This window comes from Rattus rattus, chromosome 6, assembly GCF_011064425.1.
Source record: "Rattus rattus isolate New Zealand chromosome 6, Rrattus_CSIRO_v1, whole genome shotgun sequence".
Lineage (NCBI taxonomy): Eukaryota > Metazoa > Chordata > Mammalia > Rodentia > Muridae > Rattus > Rattus rattus.
In genome coordinates this window covers 27,062,766-27,082,244 of record NC_046159.1, presented here as the reverse complement: position 1 = coordinate 27,082,244, position 19,479 = coordinate 27,062,766, and the positions used below count along the sequence as shown (strand labels likewise).

The 19,479-nt window shown below is 40.1% G+C and overlaps 1 protein-coding gene across 8 annotated transcripts in view; it reads right to left on the bottom strand.

Annotated features, from left to right (window-relative positions):
* Erc1 (ELKS/RAB6-interacting/CAST family member 1) overlaps window positions 1-19,479 on the bottom strand; it is a 286,731-nt gene that overhangs the window by 92,119 nt on the left and 175,133 nt on the right. The window lies entirely within an intron of this gene.

Sequence of the window (19,479 nt, the reverse complement as noted above, 5' to 3'; positions counted from 1 at the left end):
AAACTATTCCACAAAATTGAAACAGATGGAGTGCTACCAAATTCCTTCTATGAAGCCACAATTATTCTTATACCTAAACCACACAAAGACTCAACAAAGAAAGAGAACTTCAGACCAATTTCCCTTATAAATATCGACGCAAAAATACCCAATAAAATTCTGGCAAACCGAATCCAAGAGCACATCAAAACAATCATCCACCATGATCAACTAGGCTGCATCCCAGGCATGCAGGGATGGTTTAATATACAGAAAAGCAACAATGTAATCCACTATATAAACAAACTGAAAGAACAAAACCACATGATCATTTCATTAGATGCTGAGAAAGCATTTGACAAAATTCAACACCCTTCATGATAAAAAGTCCTGGAAAGAATAGGAATTCAAGGCCCATACCTAAACATAGTAAAAGCCATATACAGCAAACCAGTAGCTAACATTAAGCGAAATGGAGAAAACTTGAAGCAATTCCACTAAAATCAGGGACTGGACAAGGCTGCCCACTCTCTCCCTACTTATTCAATATAGTTCTTGAAGTTCTAGCCAGAGCAATCAGACAACGAAAGGAGATCAAGGGGATACAGATTGGAAAAGAAGAAGTCAAAATATCACTATTTGCAGATGATATGATTGTATACTTAAGTGATCCCAAAAGTTCCACCAGAGAAATACCAAACCTGATAAAAACTTCAGCAAAGTGGCTGGGTATAAAATTAACTCAAATAAATTGTAGCCTTCCTCTACACAAAAGAGAAACAAGCCGAGAAAGAAATTAGGGAAACGACACCCTTCATAATAGTCCCAAATAATATAAAATACCTCGGTGTGACTTTAACCAAGCAAGCGAAAGGTCTGTATGATAAGAACTTCAAGCCTCTGAAGAAAGAAATTGAAGAAGATCTCAGAAGATGGAAAGATCTCCCATGCTCATGGATTGGCAGGATTAATATAGTAAAAATGGCCATTTTACCAAAAGGGATCTACAGATTCAATGCAATTCCCATCAAAATACCAATCCAATTCTTCAAAGAGTTAGACAGAACAATTTGCAAATTCATCTGGAATAACAAAAAACCCAGGATAGCTAAAACTATCCTCAACAATAAAAGGACTTCAGGGGGAATCACTAACCCTGAACTCAAGCAGTATTACAGAGCAATAGTGATAAAAACTGCATGGTATTGGTACAGAGACCGACAGATAGACCAGTGGAATAGAATTGAAGACCCAGAAATGAACCCACATACCTATGGTCATTTGATTTTTGACAAAGGAGCCAAAACCACCCAATGGAAAAAAGATAGCATTTTCAGCAAGTGGTGCTGGTTCAACTGGAGGTCTGAATGTAGAAGAATGCAGATCCATCCATTCTTATCACCCTGTACAAAGCTTAAGTCCAAGTGGATCAAGGACCTCCACATCAAACCAGATACATTCAAACTAACAGAAGAAAAAGTGGGGAAGCATCTCGAACACATGGGCACTAGAGAAAATTTCCTGAACAGAACACCAATGGCTCATGCTCTAAGATCAAGAATCGACAAATGGGATCTCATAAAACTACAAAGCTTCTGTAAGGCAAAGGATACTGTTGTTAGGACAAAATGATGACCAACAGATTGGGAAAAGATCTTTACCAATCCTACAACTGATAGAGGGCTTATATCCAAAATATACAAAGAACTCACGAAGTTAGACTGCAGGGAGACAAATAACCCTATTAAAAATGGGGTTCAGAGCTAAACAAAGAATTCACAGCTGAGGAATGTCGATGGCTGAGAAGCACCTAAAGAAATGTTCAACATCTTTAGTCATAAGGGAAATGCAAATCAAAACAACCCTGAGACTCCACCTCACACCAGTCAGAATGGCTAAGATCAAAAACTCAGGTGACAGCAGATGCTGGCGAGGATGCAGAGAAAGAGGAACACTCCTCCATTGTTGGTGGGATTGCAGACTGGTACAACCATTCTGGAAATCAGTCTGGAGGTTCCTCAGAAAATTGGACATTGAACTACCTAAGAACCCAGCTATACCTCTCTTGGGCATATACCCAAAAGATGCCCCAACATATAACAAAGACATGTGTTCCACTATGTTCATAGCAGCCTTATTCATAATAGCCAGAAGCTGGAAAGAACCCAGATGCCCTTCAACAGAGGAATGGATACAGAAAATGTGGTACATCTACACAATGGAATGCTACTCAGTTATCAAAAACAATGACTTTATGAAATTCACAGGCAAATGGATGGAACTGGAAAATATCATCCTGAGTGAGGCAACCCAATCACAGAAAAACACACATGGTATGCACTCATTGATAAGTGGCTATTAGCCCAAATGCTTGAATTACCCTAGATGCACAGAACACATGAAACTCAAGAAGGATGACCAAAATGTGAATGCTTCACACCTTCTTTAAAAGGAGAACAAGAATACCCTTGGCAGGGAATAGGGAGGCAAAGTTTAGAACAGAGGCTGAAGGAACGCCTATTCAGAGCCTGCCCCACATGTGGCCCATACATATACAGCCACCCAATTAGACAAGATGGATGAAGCAAAGAAGTGCAGGCCGACAGGAACCGGATGTAGATCTCTCCTGAGAGACACAGCCAGAATACAACAAATACACAGGCGAATGCCAGGAGCAAACCACTGAACTGAGAACATTTGAAATGTAAATAAGAAATGCACAATTTAATAAAGATGGAAAAAAAGATAAATTGCAAAAGTATGTATATATTTTATTCATATAAAGCTAAATATAAAATGTATAAAGAAATATAAGAATCCTGTTATATACATAAATATTTTCTATGACTTCCCATTCATAACATATTACTCACTGCTAGTACACATGACAAGATGCAAGACTCAAATATGCAAGGCACATGTGTGATGTACAAAGTACAGAAACTATTCTCAAACTGTTGAGGTGAGGGCTTATTTTCCATAAATACTGAACCCATGATTTTATTTATTTTTGAGAACTTAAATGGAAAGGCAAAAATCCAAAATAATATACCACGGTACTGAAGCCTTACTCTAAAGCTAGACTGATGTTTTTAGCAATATGGATTTATGGGACTGATCAATTACATTAGGCGTTAGTGGCTACTTGAAACAGAAGAATACGTGTTCCACAAAGGACATAACAGCATTCTGTAAGAAGAGGAGTTAGTATATAAACAGCAACGAACAACAGAAAAAACAAATTCTGATTTATTCTTCTCTAATTAAATTTTGCTTCCTTTATTTTTGAGACAGGGTCTCATGTAGCTCAGGGGCTGAGCATGAGGCCCTGAACTCCCTGATCTTCCTGCCTCTGGAATTAAAAGTGTGCCTCCCCGCCCCCCCAACCCCACCCCACTGCTGTTGCTGCTGCTGCTGCTGCTGTTGTGCTGCTAGAGTTCAAACCCAGGGCTTCTTGCGTGCTAAGCACAAGGCCTCTACCACTGAGCCACATTCTTCAAGTTCTACCATATTTTAACTCCAGTTTCCTATTCTTCAGATCAGTTACCAGATGACAGGCAGGGTAAGTTGTTCAAACCTTTCTGCTTGGAGGCTGATGAAATAGTGCAGTGTTAGGCCAGGCCTAGCAACCTGTTTTTAAGACCCAGAACCAACATGGTGGAAGAAAAGAGACAACTTCTTCAAGATGTCTTCTGAGCTCCATGTGTATATGCAGTACAGTAGACAGAAAACCAACACATAGGGTAAATACTCTCCTTAAAGCACACATAGAACTATATCCATATATAGCAATGGAATACATTTTAAAAACTGATGTCTTTTGCTTGTGTGTTTTGTTCTTGGGGGGAGGGGGTAGGGAAAAAAAAACTATGGAGCCCAAGCTGGCCTCCAATTTGTGACAGTCTTGCCTTGGCCTCTCGAGTGCTGGGATTACATACCTGGCTCAAAAGTGCCAGTTATGATCATGGGACCACTGGGCAGTATTGCTATTGGCTTTAGATACAGGCAATGGAATTGACATTAATACTATTTAAAAATAGAAGAATGAAGAAAAGTCGCCACTTTGGAATATACAATAGCCGCACAAGCAGGCAAGTATTGCAAGGCACTGCTGCTTTGCAAGTCAGGATCAAGGGCTGAAAGGGGTCCTTTGCCACCACCCTCCTTTGTTGAGGATGGAGTTTTCTGGCAAAATCTTTTCTACAATCTCTCCTGCATAACAAAGCTGTGAATCACACAGTAAATTCTTGGCACTAACTTGTAGAGAGTCGGGGTGCTTAGAACTGCTGCAACCCCAAACAATGAACTGCTCAGCAAATAGCTTGCTGGACCATAAACCAACCTCTGCGGAGGGCCCCATGGAGACACCCACACACTGCTGCTCAGTGCCAGGGCCCCCCAATACTCTGAGGGCTTATTCGCAACTCCAGTTGCTCTGCCAGTTTCTCTTGGCTCCAGAGACAGCTTCACCTGCAGGGTTTCATTTTTCTGCTTGACACCTCAGTGTTGATTTTCCTACACAGGACAAAAGAGCTCCCTCCAATGCGTCTCACACAATTACACAATCACTCCATTGTAACTCAGGAGACGATTAATGATTGGGTTTTATTTGATTGTAGTTTTGATTAATCCTGACTGTTTAATTTGTGACCTTTGCTGGCATCCCAAGGGCTGGGAATCAGAACATGCACACTGCACCACTGTACTTGGAGCAGTTTGAGCTTGCCAATTTATTTCATGCCTCATTAGCCACAAAAGCTATGAAATTTTAGTCCAAAAAAACAGCTCTTTCTTTTTCTCCAGAGTTTGGGTACAGAATCTTGTAGGACTTTTCATTTTTATTTGGACATGGTAAGCGAATAATTAGTCCATGTTGGTAATACTCCAAAAGCTCTAATTCCGACTGGCAGGTATCTTAGTGAGGCTCCAAGTCGAAGCAGGACACATCATCACATAGCTGCCCTAGTTTTCCAGGGCACATGGTCAGTTTTTGTGAAAGTGAGTGTGTGTGGGTAGATCTATGTTGGTTCTTCTTTTCACATACTACAACATTCTATGACATGTTTCTTTGAAATCATAACCAAATCTGCACCAATAAATTCAATCTATCACATCACAGAAAGAGTGCCATAATTTTTAATTATTTACTACCTGATAATCAGGTCTCCTGAATAATTTCATAATATTCACATGATTTAAAAAAATCTTTCATTTGAGTATATACCAATTAACAAACTATGAAAGACTAAGACACTCTTTTACTTGATATGCAAATCGACCAGCTGACTAATACCCTCACTAGCACACCAGAGTACACATTAATGTCCACTGCTTTGCTTAGGGTTGGTCCACATCACACTGTATGACCCAATGACTCAGCTCACTGTTTTTGTTTTGCTTTGACCATGTTTTTTAATACATGTAACTTTCACTCATCTTAAAGGCATTTAAAAGTAATTCCAGTTTCAAGCACTGAAAATGAAGAGTGCCAGTATCTTGTCTCTTCTCTAACTCAGAGAAGAAAGCTCCCCTCTGATCTTCACTTTTGGATGTGGGTTTCAGTATGCTGCCCAGGCTGACATTAAGCTCCTGGGGTCAAGCTGTTCTTCTGCCTCAGCCTTAAAAGTAGTCAGGACTTGGACCTAGCTGTCAAAACAGTATTTTAATGGCTTACCCATATTTCTTTTCTAAAATATTCAGCATTAAGTTTCATAAAAATATATCTTTTCATATAAGATTATCATTGGGATATACAATTATAAAAATACATAATTATAGTTTCGCAAGTAAGCAGAACAAAAAAAAGTTTGATAAGAAACAAACTAAGTAAGCTAACTCAACAAGTTAGCATACGGTTTATTTGAGTAATCGAATACCTGCTCTGAGTACATGCTAGGCATCGACTGGTATGGTTAAGTCTCAATCTGGTGATGTGGTAAGTAGAAGTTTGTCACAGAACGTCTTAGATACATAACAGAAGCACATACGCCAGCACTGACTTAGGCTAACAGCATCTATTGGCCTGTAAGAGATGTTTCCCATTAGAAGCCAAGGGTTCTATGTTTGCTACCATTTGAAAAAGTGACAAGAAAGGTCATGATTCACTGAGTCATTCTGTAAATTCAAACCAGTATCTGTCTCTTCTATCCATTACACACAAGACTAGTATACAAACAAACAGAATATTTCATAGGGAAAACAGCAGGAGAAAAGTAGTGAGTCTATGTAACTCACTACTTGGTTTCTTTTTTTTTTTCTTTTTCAGAGACAGGTCTTTGCTATGAAGTGCTGATTGGCCCTCCGAGTAGGTGAGTCAGGGTTTGAGGTCACAGGATCTTCCTGAATGAGTGCTGAGATGACAGAGATGCACACCACATGGGGCCTTCAAGTATTTGCCTATAGCTAAGGCCTTTGGTTTAATCCTCAGCACTGGGGAAAACAAAGCAGCGACTAGGTATGGTGTTTTCTGCCTAAAATCCTAAAATAGTAGACAGACTATTAACGCGCTAGGCCATTAGGCAAGTTATCATGCATGTACGTGACATATCACACACAGACACAACAGACAGACACATGTACAATAAACAAACAGAAACTCATAAGTTTTAGTCTAAAGATTTACCTATCTAGATAGTGGTAGTACACGCCTTTAATTTCAGAGCTCAGGAAACAGAGGTGGGCAGGCCACTGTGAGTTTGAGGCTGGCTTGGTCTATACAGTAGCTCCAGAGAAGCCAGGCCACAGAGAAACCCTGTTTTGAAAAACAAAGTTACGGGGTTGGGGATTTAGCTCAGTGGTAGAGCGCTTGCCTAGCAAGCGCAAGGCCCTGGGTTCGGTCCCCAGCTCCAAAAAAAAGAAAAAGGAAAAAAAAAAAAAAAGAAAAACAAAGTTATCTCTCTGTGTTGATAGTGGCTGGAAGTAGAATGCCCACCATAGGCTTGAGCATTTGACACTGGGGTCTCCAGCTCGTGGAGCTGAGTTGAGGAGGTGCAGCCTTGTTGGAGGAAATGTCATTAGGGACAAGCTTTGAGTGCACACAGCCTTGCCCCATTTCTATGTATTTGCTGTAAAAGATGTGACCCTCAGCTTCCTGCTCCTTCTGGCCATGGTTACTCACCAAGACGGACTTCTGGATCCCTAAGACCCCTAACTTCTTCTATAAGTTGCTTTTGGCTGTGCTCTTTTACCACAGCAGCAGATAAGTAAATACTCCCCTGTCCACTTTAGAATACAATCTGGGGCAATGCAAGGGCACACAGTAAGCTAGGTATGCACACAGGCTTGTGAAGGCCTTTTCTATTTCCTTGTAAATAGAGCACCGATTAATATGGGTTTATAATGGAATTCTCTGGGTATACACCCAGGAGTGGAAGAGCTGGGTCAGAAGGTAGTTTATTGAAAACCTCCAAACTGACTTCGATACAGTATTGATTGGTACTATGCTAGCAGTGAAGAGGGCTTCTTTCACATTCCCTCTAACATTTCTTGTCAGATTTCTTGATGATTGACTGGTTTGTGATGATAGTTTTGTCTTTCCTCTTAGCTAGGGAATTTGAGCACTTTTGAGTAGGTATTAGCCGTTTGTAATTTTTCTTTTGAAAACTGCTCATTTCAGTAGCCAATGTGTTGACTGACAGCTGTGTTTCCTTAGTGTTGAATTGAGAGGAACCTTCAAATAGACTCATGTGGAAGAAAGAGCAGCTCATCAATACAGTGATGACCCAGCATAAAAGTAAACTGAATCAAGAATCAAGAAAAGGATCAACCTGAGACAACATAAGACATATCTACAAGTCAAACATACTCTTCTACTTCCTTGACAAAGATGGATTGTGCCAGAAGGTGGTGGGCAGCACCAGGGGATGTCAAGAGCTCCATTCCTGGCTATGGATGAAGAATGTAGACAGCAGCCACTCACAGCAGAAAGGTCACACTAGGAGGAGAAATTCTGCCTCCCACCCTGTCTACACTGCATAAGATGCTGCTGAGGAGGAAAGGAAGTAGTTTCCAAACGAGGCTGGGGAACAGGAATATTTAGTGCTACACAGTAGAAATTCAATCATCTGCAGCCAATGAATGGAAAAGCTTTTCTATTACTCAAACCTAATCAAATTTCATGCCATTTATAAGTAAAAACATTTTTATCCTGTGCAAACTTGTCTGCATAGGAAGAGAGAATGCATAACTGGTCAAGTGAAATAGCCAGAGGACTATTGGTAACCTTGTGAAGTAATTACTCCTTTCTGGACACACAGTGGATAGCATTTGCAATTTCATATCACAGACCGCTACCATTTCCAAGAAATTCTGACTTAAAGAGGACTTAGTCAAGTCTTGATTTGTCTAGGATGTTAGAAAAATCATCAGAACTTCATTGCTAAGAAACCAGCCCTTGTAGATACAGTATCACGTAGCTTACTACTGCTTTTCTCTAACTCCCATACATCCTAGCCTTTAGACTGTGAAGACTCCAATAATAACAGCAATAACTCACAATCAAGTGATGTTTTAAGAGTTTTATATGTATTATTTCTCTTAGTAGCAGGTCCTATTTCTGATTTTACAGTTAGACACAGGAAACTTCCAAAAAAGAAAAATAGTGAAGCCCACTTTAAAGTCCAGTTGGGGCCCAGAGTTCTATGCTCTTAATTATAATTAGTTTCTGTCAGTTAGGTGAGTCCTAAGAACAGTGCTTTAAAATAGAATTATCTTCAACTGGAAGGAGGGAGGGAGGGAGGGGGGGAGGGAGGGAGTAGAAAGGAGGAAGGGGGAAGCAAACGCCACTATGAATACAGAGCATTGTTTACTGTTTACATCTTAAATGATTCCCAAAGGCTCGTGTGTAGAAGGAATGTATGCAGCTGATGTACTGTTAGGAGGCACTGAAACATTTAGGTGGGGGTTCTGGTAGAAGGGAGACCTTGAAGCCTCCTCTCTCTACATTCTGGCAGCAACACCAGTAACAGGACCACCTTTCCTCTGCCATGTCTTCTCCACTATATCTTATCAGGAGCCTAGAGGAACTAAACCAAGGAACCAAGGACAGAGGCTGCTGAAACCTCTGAGCCCATGAGCCAAAATATACCTCTCCTTTAGACTCTCAAGTATTTCACAGCAGTAACTAGAGCTGACCAATGTGGCATCATTTAGTGTGTGTGTGTGTGTGTGTGTGTGTGTGTGTGTGTGTGTGTGTGATTATATAACAAATAATGGGTTTAGAATTAAAGAACATAACATCATGACACGGGAAAGCATTGGCCTTAATTAATATGCCATGCTGTCTCCATGCAAGTAGGAAAAGATTCAAGATCATTCTGTTGTCAGACTGATACACATTTAATCCTTTCTCCTACGTTCTGACATACTAATAACTTCTAAACTAAAATGTCATGAATATGTACAATTAGATAATCTCTTTTTCTACAATGTGAACATGTTTCCAAAGTGTGTACTGGTACTATCCCAAGGAACTCACAAGTTACTGTGGACTATTGTAAATGCTGGGTGAAGCACAGTAAGAGGTCAGATGGTATACAAATTACCTGTCCAATGTAGGATTATGCTACATTAGTCTATCTTTGTGAAGTTTTCAATGGCTGGTGTATGTTTGGGCTGCTATAACAAAACCATAAACTATGGTGGGTGAAGGTGTGGCATAATGCTTACCCAGCATTCCTGAGACCCTAGGTTTAATCTCTAGGATCATAGCCTCAATCAAATCATAAAAGCTGCAGAAATCTCATAAATGACTGAAAATGAACTGTTGGCAGTTCTGGAAGCAACAAAGCATAAGATCACAGATGGGCCCACGGGGTCACAGATGTCACCTTCTCGCTGTTTTTCTCACTGGGTGGAAAGGATACATGGAGTCTATGAGTGCTCTGTAAGGAACCAATCACAAGAATGGGCTTTACCAGCATGATCCATTGCAGAAGCCTATTCCTATTAATAGAACTATAGGGGTGAAATCTCAAGGGAGTGATTTAGGGGGTATAGGCATTCTGATTGTAGAAATACAATTTTAAATGTTCAGCCCCACAATGAACAAAAATCTCTGTGGATCAAGAAATAAGCATTCAATATTGTGCATAGGCTTAACTATACAGCACTCAACAAGCATCTAAGTAGTGATGTTTTAAAATGAAAGCATTTTATTACAATATATTATTAAATGCATCTCTGTATTTTGAAATGATTACAAACTGTTAGGGCACATTTAAATGTAAGAGTCCAGGTACTGTTAGGAAATGTTTGGTATTTATTTTGGCCAAGGAATTATGGGAACTTTGCTGACTATGCTAGAATCAAGAGTTTCTGGAAACTAGTGTTCTAATAAGAAAACATCATTTTCCTTTAGAAAACAATATGACAAAACCCATCACCTAGAAGTTCAGAAATTCCAAGTATTGTTATTGTGTTCCTGACTATAAAAAGCTTGAGTTTTTAATAAAATTTCTTCACTTTAATGTAACTGGTCACAACCCTCCCCACACACAACACACACAGGCTTTTCCACCCTGGGTCTTTCTCTTCTGCTAATCTGCTGCAACATTCTAACATTCAAGGGAAATTTGCTGACTGAACAATCACTACAATTCACACCACAATCCTACAGCTAAAGAATAAACACAATCTCCACCACAAAACTTACAATTTGACAACTATTTGGTATCACAGTGTATCTATCCCTGTCACAGACTTGGATTCTGTTTAAAAGCAACACTGCTATTTTTAATGCACTTAAACAAAGCTGAGACAGGCACAGTGGCCTACGCAATAATGACCTTTGAGATTTATCTCCTCCTGTTTTCAGTGTTAAGAGTAGAACTATGGGTTGGGGATTTAGCTCAGTGGTAGAGCGCTTGCCTAGCAAGCGCAAGGCCCTGGGTTTGGTTCCCAGCTCGGAAAAGGAAAAAAAAAAAAAAAAAAAAAAACCCCACACCCAAGGATCCCGGCCGCAGCAGCTCTCTGCTCCCAGAACCCGTGGAGAGATGCCTTACCGCCTGGTCAGGTGGGCACTCCTGAGGCTGCAGGCAGAAGAGACCACCAACACTGCCCACCCCTGCCCACATCCCTGGCCCAAGAGGAAACTGTATAAGGCCTCTGGGCTCCCGTGGAGAGAGGGGCCCAGGTGAGGCAGGAGCCCTACCTGAGACACGCCCGGAACCTGAAGGAAACAGACCGGATAAACAGTTCTCTGCACCCAAATCCCGTGGGAGGGAGAGCTAAACCTTCAGAGAGGCAGACACCGCCCTGCGAAATCAGAAGAGACTGCTCTCTACACACATTGCTGATTCCAGAGGAAAACACGGAGGCCATCTGGAACCCTGGTGCCGGAGGCTCCCGGAAGAGGCGCAGATCTTCCCGGTTGCTGCCACCGCAGAGAGCCCGTGGGAAGCACCCCGCGAACGAACTTGAGCCTCGTGACCACAGGTAAGACCAACTTTTCTGCTGCAAGTGACCTGCCTGGTGAACTCAAGACACAGGCCCACAGGAACAGCTGAAGACCTGTAGAGGGACAAAACTACACACAAAAGAAGAACACTCTGTCCCCATAACTGGCTGAAAGAAAACAGTAAAACAGGTCTACAGCACTCCTGACACACAGGCTTATAGGACAGTCTAGCCACTGTCAGAAATAGCAGAACAAACTAACACTAGAGATAATCTGATGGCGAGAGGCAAGCGCAGGAACACAAGCAACAGAAACCAAGACTACATGGCATCATCGGAGCCCAATTCTCCCACCAAAACAAACATGGAATATCCAAACACACCAGAAAAGCAAGATCTAGTTTCAAAATCAGATTTGATCATGATGCTGGAGGACTTCAAGAAAGACGTGAAGAACTCCCTTAGAGAACAAGTAGAAGCCTACAGAGAGGAATCACAAAAATCCCTGAAAGAATTCCAGGAAAACACAATCAAACAGTTGAAGGAATTAAAAATGGAAATAGAAGCAATCAAGAAAGAACACATGGAAACAACCCTGGATATAGAAAACCAAAAGAAGAGACAAGGAGCTGTAGATACAAGCTTCACCAACAGAATACAAAGAGATGGAAGAGAGAATCTCAGGAGCAGAAGATTCCATAGAAATCATTGACTCAACTGTCAAAGATAATGTAAAAGCGGAAAAAGCTACTGGTCCAAAATATACAGGAAATCCAGGACTCAATGAGAAGATCAAACCTAAGGATAATAGGTATAGAAGAGAGTGAAGACTCCCAGCTCAAAGGACCAGTAAATATCTTCAACAAAATCATAGAAGAAAACTTCCTAACCTAAAAAAGAGAGATACCCATAGGCATACAAGAAGCCTACAGAACTCCAAATAGATTGGACCAGAAAAGAAACACCTCCCGTCACATAATAGTCAAAACACTAAACGCACAAAATAAAGAAAGAATATTAAAAGCAGTAAGGGAAAAAGGTCAAGTAACATATAAAGGCAGACCTATCAGAATCACACCAGACTTCTCGCCAGAAACTATGAAGGCCAGAAGATCCTGGACTGATGTCATACAGACCCTAAGAGAACACAAATGCCAGCCCAGGCTACTGTATCCTGCAAAACTCTCTAATTAACATAGATGGAGAAACCAAGATATTCCATGACAAAACCAAATTTACACAATATCTTTCTACAAATCCAGCACTACAAAGGATAATAAATGGTAAAGCCCAACATAAGGAGGCAAGCTATACCCAAGAAGAGGCAAGAAACTAATCGTCTTGGCAACAAAACAAAGAGAAGAAAAGCACAAAACACAACCTCACATCCAAATATGAATATAACAGGAAGCAATAATCACTATTCCTTAATATCTCTCAACATCAATGGCCTCAACTCCCCAATAAAAAGACATAGATTAACAAACTGGATACGCAACGAGGACCCTGCATTCTGCTGCCTACAGGAAACACACCTCAGAGACAAAGACAGACACTACCTCAGAGTGAAAGGCTGGAAAACAACTTTCCAAGCAAATGGTCAGAAGAAGCAAGCTGGAGTAGCCATTCTAATATCAAATAAAATCAATTTCAACTAAAAGTCATCAAAAAAAAGATAAGGAAGGACACTTTATATTCATCAAAGGAAAAATCCACCAAGATGAACTCTCAATCCTAAATATCTATATGCCCCAAATACAAGGGCACCTACATACATAAAAGAAAAACCTTACTAAAGCTCAAAACACACATTGCACCTCACACAATAATAGTAGGAGATTTCAACACCCCACTCTCATCAATGGACAGATCATGGAAACAGAAATTAAACAGAGACGTGACAGACTAAGAGAAGTCATGAGCCAAATGGACTTAACGGATATTTATAGAACGTTCTACCCTAAAGCAAAAGGATATACCTTCTTCTCAGCTCCTCATGGTACTTTCTCCAAAATTGACCATATAATTGGTCAAAAAAACAGGCCTCAACAGATACAGAAAGATAGAAATAATCCCATGCAAGTGTTTCGACCACCACGCCTAAAGCTGGTCTTCAATAACAATAAGGAAGAATGCCCCACATACATGGAAAACTGAACAATGCTCTACTCAATGATAACCTGGTCAAGGAAGAAATAAAGAAATTAAAAACTTTTTAGAATTTAATGAAAATGAAGGTACAACATACCCAAACTTATGGGACACAATGAAAGCTGTGCTAAGAGGAAAACTCATAGTGCTGAGTGCCTGCAGAAAGAAACAGGAAAGAGCATATGTCAGCAGCTTGACAGCACACCTAAAAGCTCTAGAACAAAAAGAAGCAAATACACCCAGGAGGAGTAGAAGGCAGGAAATAATCAAACTCAGAGCTGAAATCAACCAAGTAGAAACAAAAAGGACCATAGAAAGAATCAACAGAACCAAAAGTTGGTTCTTTGAGAAAAATCAACAAGATAGATAAACCCCTAGCCAGACTAACGAGAGGACACAGAGAGTGTGTCCAAATTAACAAAATCAGAAATGAAAAGGGAGACATAACTACAGATTCAGAGGAAATTCAAAAAATCATCAGATCTTACTATAAAAGCCTATATTCAACAAAACTTGAAAATCTACAGGAAATGGACAATTTCCTAGACAGATACCAGGTACCGGTTAAATCAGGAACAGATAAACCAGTTAAACAACCCCATAACTCCTAAGGAAATAGAAGCAGTCATTAAAGGTCTCCCAACCAAAAGAGCCCAGGTCCAGACGGGTTTAGTGCAGAATTCTATCAGACCTTCATAGAAGACCTCATACTAATATTATCCAAACTATTCCACAAAATTGAAACAGATGGAGCACTACCGAATTCCTTCTATGAAGCCACAATTACTCTTATACCTAAACCACACAAAGACCCAACAAAGAAAGAGAACTTCAGACCAATTTCCCTTATGAACATTGACGCAAAAATACTCAACAAAATTCTGGCAAACCGAATCCAAGAGCACATCAAAACAATCATCCACCATGATCAAGTAGGCTTCATCCCAGGCATGCAGGGATGGTTTAATATACGGAAAACCATCAACGTGATCCATTATATAAACAAACTGAAAGAACAAAACCACATGATCATTTCATTAGATGCTGAGAAAGCATTTGACAAAATTCAACACCCCTTCATGATAAAAGTCCTGGAAAGAATAGGAATACAAGGCCCATACCTAAACATAGTAAAAGCCATATACAGCAAACCAGTTGCTAACATTAAACTAAATGGAGAGAAACTTGAAGCAATCCCACTAAAATCAGGGACTAGACAAGGCTGCCCACTCTCTCCCTACTTATTCAATATAGTTCTTGAAGTTCTAGCCAGAGCAATCAGACAACAAAAGGAGATCAAGTGGATACAGATCGGAAAAGAAGAAGTCAAAATATCACTATTTGCAGATGATATGATAGTATATTTAAGTGATGCCAAAAGTTCCACCAGAGAACTACTAAAGCTGATAAACAACTTCAGCAAAGTGGCTGGGTATAAAATTAACTCAAATAAATCAGTAGCCTTCCTCTACACAAAAGAGAAACAAGCCGAGAAAGAAATTAGGGAAACGACACCCTTCATAATAGACCCAAATAATATAAAATACCTCGGTGTGACTTTAACCAAGCAAGTAAAAGATCTGTACAATAAGAACTTCAAGACACTGAAGAAAGAAATTGAAGAAGACCTCAGAAGGTGGAAAGATCTCCCATGCTCATGGATTGGCAGGATTAATATAGTAAAAATGGCCATTTTACCAAAAAAGCGATCTACAGATTCAATGCAATCCCCATCAAAATACCAATCCAATTCTTCAAAGAGTTAGACAGAACAATTTGCAAATTCATCTGAATAACAAAAACCCAGGATAGCTAAAACTATCCTCAACAATAAAAGGACTTCAGGGGAATCACTATCCCTGAACTCAAGCAGTATTACAGAGCAATAGTGATAAAAACTGCATGGCATTGGTACAGAGACAGACAGATAGACCAATGGAACAGAATTGAAGACCCAGAAATGAATCCACACACCTATGGTCACTTGATTTTTGACAAAGGAGCCAAATCCATCCAATGGAAAAAAGATAGCATTTTCAGCAAATGGTGCTGGTTCAACTGGAGGTCAACATGTAGAAGAATGCAGATCGATCCATGCTTATCACCCTGTACAAAGCTTAAGTCCAAGTGGATCAAGGACCTCCACGTCAAACCAGACACACTCAAACTAATAGAAGAAAAACTAGGGAAGCATCTGGAACACATGGGCACTAGAAAAAAAATTTCCTGATCAAAACACCAATGGCTTATGCTCTAAGATCAAGAATCGACAAATGGGATCTCATAAAACTGCAAAGCTTCTGTAAGGCAAAAGGACACTGTGGTTAGGACAAAACGGCAACCAACAGATTGGGAAAAGATCTTTACCAATCCTACAACAGATAGAGGCCTTATATCCAAAATATACAAAGAACTCAAAAGTTAGACCAAGAGGGAGACAAATAACCCTATTAAAAATGGGGTTCAGAGCTAAACAAAGAATTCACAGCTGAGGAATGCCGAATGGCTGAGAAACACCTAAAGAAATGTTCAACATCTTTAGTCATCAGGGAAATGCAAATCAAAACAACCCTGAGATTTCACCTCACACCAGTGAGAATGGCTAAGATCAAAAACTCAGGTGACAGCAAATGCTGGCGAGGATGTGGAGAAAGAGGAACACTCCTCCATTGTTGGTGGGATTGCAGACTGGTACAACCATTCTGGAAATCAGTCTGGAGGTTCCTCAGAAAATTGGACATTAAACTGCCTGAGGATCCAGCTATACCTCTCTTGGGCATATACCCAAAAGATGCCCCAACATATAAAAGAGACACGTGCTCCACTATGTTCATCACAGCCTTATTTATAATAGCCAGAAGCTGGAAAGAACCCAGATGCCCTTCAACAGAGGAATGGATACAGAAAATGTGGTATATCTACACAATGGAATATTACTCAGCTATCAAAAACAACGAGTTTATGAAATTTGTAGGCAAATGGTTGGAACTGGAAAATATCATCCTGAGTGAGCTAACCCAATCACAGAAAGACATAAATGGTATGCACTCATTGATAAGTGGCTATTAGCCCAAATGCCTGAATTACCCTAGATGCCTAGAACAAATGAAACTCAAGACGGATGATCAAAATGTGAATGCTTCACTCCTTCTTTAAAAGGGGAACAAGAATACCCTTGGCAGGGAAGAGAGAGGCAAAGATTAAAACAGAGACTGAAGGAACATCCATTCAGAGCCTGCCCCACATGTGGCCCATATATATACAGCCACCCAATTAGACAAGATGGATGAAGCAAAGAAGTGCAGAAGTGTAGATCGCTCCTGAGAGACACAGCCAGAATACAGCAAATACAGAGGCGAATGTCAGCAGCAAACCTCTGAACTGAGAATAGGACCCATGTTGAAGGAATCAGAGAAAGAACTGGAAGAGCTTGAAGGGGCTCGAGACCCTATATGTACAACAATGCCAAGCCACCAGAGCTTCCAGGGACTAAGCCACTACCTAAAGACTATACATGGACTGACCCTGGACTCTGACCTCATAGGTAGCAATGAATATCCTAGTAAGAGCACCAGTGGAAGGGGAAGCCCTGGGTCCTGCTAATACTGAACCCCCAGTGAACTAGACTGTTGCGGGGAGGGCGGCAATGGGGGGAGGGTCGGGAGGGGAACACCCATAAGGAAGGGGAGGGGGGAGGGGATGTTTGCCGGAAACCAGGAAAGGGAATAACACTCGAAATGTATATAAGAAATATTCAAGTTAATAAAAAAAAAAAAAAAAAAAAAAAAGAGTAGAACTATAGTGAACAGAGTTGCCAGGATCCATGATTTATCAAATGTACACTAGAATACAGGGAGATACCATGCTTTTCTCCTTATAGATTAATTCCATTCTAGTCAATGAAACACATAGTACCCTATAGCCTGAAAGCCTCTTTTTACAATATTGTTTTAAAGATGGAGGAGGAAGACAGCAGTGGACATTAATCTAACTGGAACAGCAATTTATAAAAATGCTTGCTTCTCACTTCTAATTTTAACGAGCCAGAATCTTACCCAAACAGGGACTGATTACTATAAAGCCATTCTCTCATTAGCAAAAAATAAAATAAACATAAAACACAGCTCTGGAATCTCCTTGAACCTCCTTGTGCTTTGAAAGTGACAATGTACTCATTGGCAGGATATGAAGATGCACAGAAAACAAAAAGTGGTTAGAGGGCAAAAAAGTAACCAGAGAAAATAAACACCTTGGAAACCAACAGTCTGAAGAGCTCAGCACAGAGAAATACATCACATAAAATTCCACACACAGTCCATATATCCGAATACTGAAAAGTATGTTAAGTATACGGCCTAGAGTATTTTGCACAGCACCAAAAAGAGACAGAAGTTTGAAAAAAGAAAATACACCTTAACTCAAAAGTAAAATCACAAACAAGTTATTTTATAAAAATCCTTCTTAAGTTGAATTATTCCTTTATTTATTAATCAAAACAAACAAACAAAAAACAAAAACAAAAATAAAAAAACCAAAAAAATAACCTTTGGCCTGACAGTTATTGTCTGGAAAAACAATACTGATTTTATCTTCCTTTTCAAGATTAATCCAGAGAACCTGACAAAACCTGAGGTTTGCAGAAGCAGCCACCTTCTCGTGGCAGAGAGGACACTTGAGCACTGGCAGTCAGAAAGGTCTCTAGGGCTGTTCTTGCTCAGAAGCAGTACTTTCAAGTGCGGTGTCTGCTAGGTTTTGAGTGCAAAATCGCCCACCTACAATCATGGAGAGAAATTCTGTTCTGTTGTTTGTAAGCATACTGGTTTGCAATTGTGTAATCACTTAGATACATTCTAACCATGATAATCTGATGTAGCATGTGTATCTATCTGTCCTTGTCAACAAACTTTCTGATGACATCAACTCCATATTACATATTTTATTTTAGTAAGTCTTCTTTATAGTAACAGTTCAGTTTATCTCATGGTATCAGAATTGAAATATTAAAGTACTTAATCACAGTGATCTTGTCAAAAAGCTAATAAATTAAAACAAGTAGACCTAGAAATAAAAAGGCATGTCTTCCTGTATACTATGACTGCTGAGATGCAAATACGCAAGCCTTGTATGACTGTTCTCACTCCCAGGAATGAGAAGCTGCACGCCGACTGCTTCTTTAGGCTGCAGTTCTAGTTCAATACTAATGTGTGAAGCAATTACCACATGGAATGGTCCCTTTAATGCCACCTGGTCTCCTTCCCAGCAGTGAGCTCCACTCCCAGGCCTGTCACGGCTCATTTAAAAAGCACAGTATGCTCCCTCTCTGAGCCTGCTCCCAGAGCTCACGGAGTTGAGGATAGAATGAGATACGAAGGTGTTTATCATGAGGTATTCTAGAACTCTGAGACAAAGCGACGGGAGCTGGACATTATGAGCAGGCTGGGAACACTGAGAGACTTTTTTTCTTTAAAGAATACTGAACAAATAAACTATTCCACAAGACACATAAAGTTTAAGTAAAGAGAAAAGTTTCAAGCAGAAGAAAGCCTTGCTGAAACTTAGAGCACACAATAACACTTCAGAAGTATAACGAGCATATAAAGTCCATCCTTCATCATTGTCTTTATGCTGCTTTTCCACATAAACTGTGGTTCACGGGGTTGCAATTTATCCATCCCATAGGCAATGGCAACATTTTGACAACCGATACTCTCTCTAAAATGCAGGGACCAAACTCATTCAATGAATGTTTAAGTCTTCAAAATGGAAAATTAAATGTGTAAAATAATAGGCAAGAAACATTTACAAGGGAAATGAAGGAGGAAAATATAAAGAAAATAAATTTACTTTAGCTTGGAACATTTCTGAAAGACCCAGTGAACTCAGCTAACATAGGAAGCCTCTCTCTGTGTTCTGAAAGGTAAGGACACAGTACCGAACAAAATGGAATATTAAAGA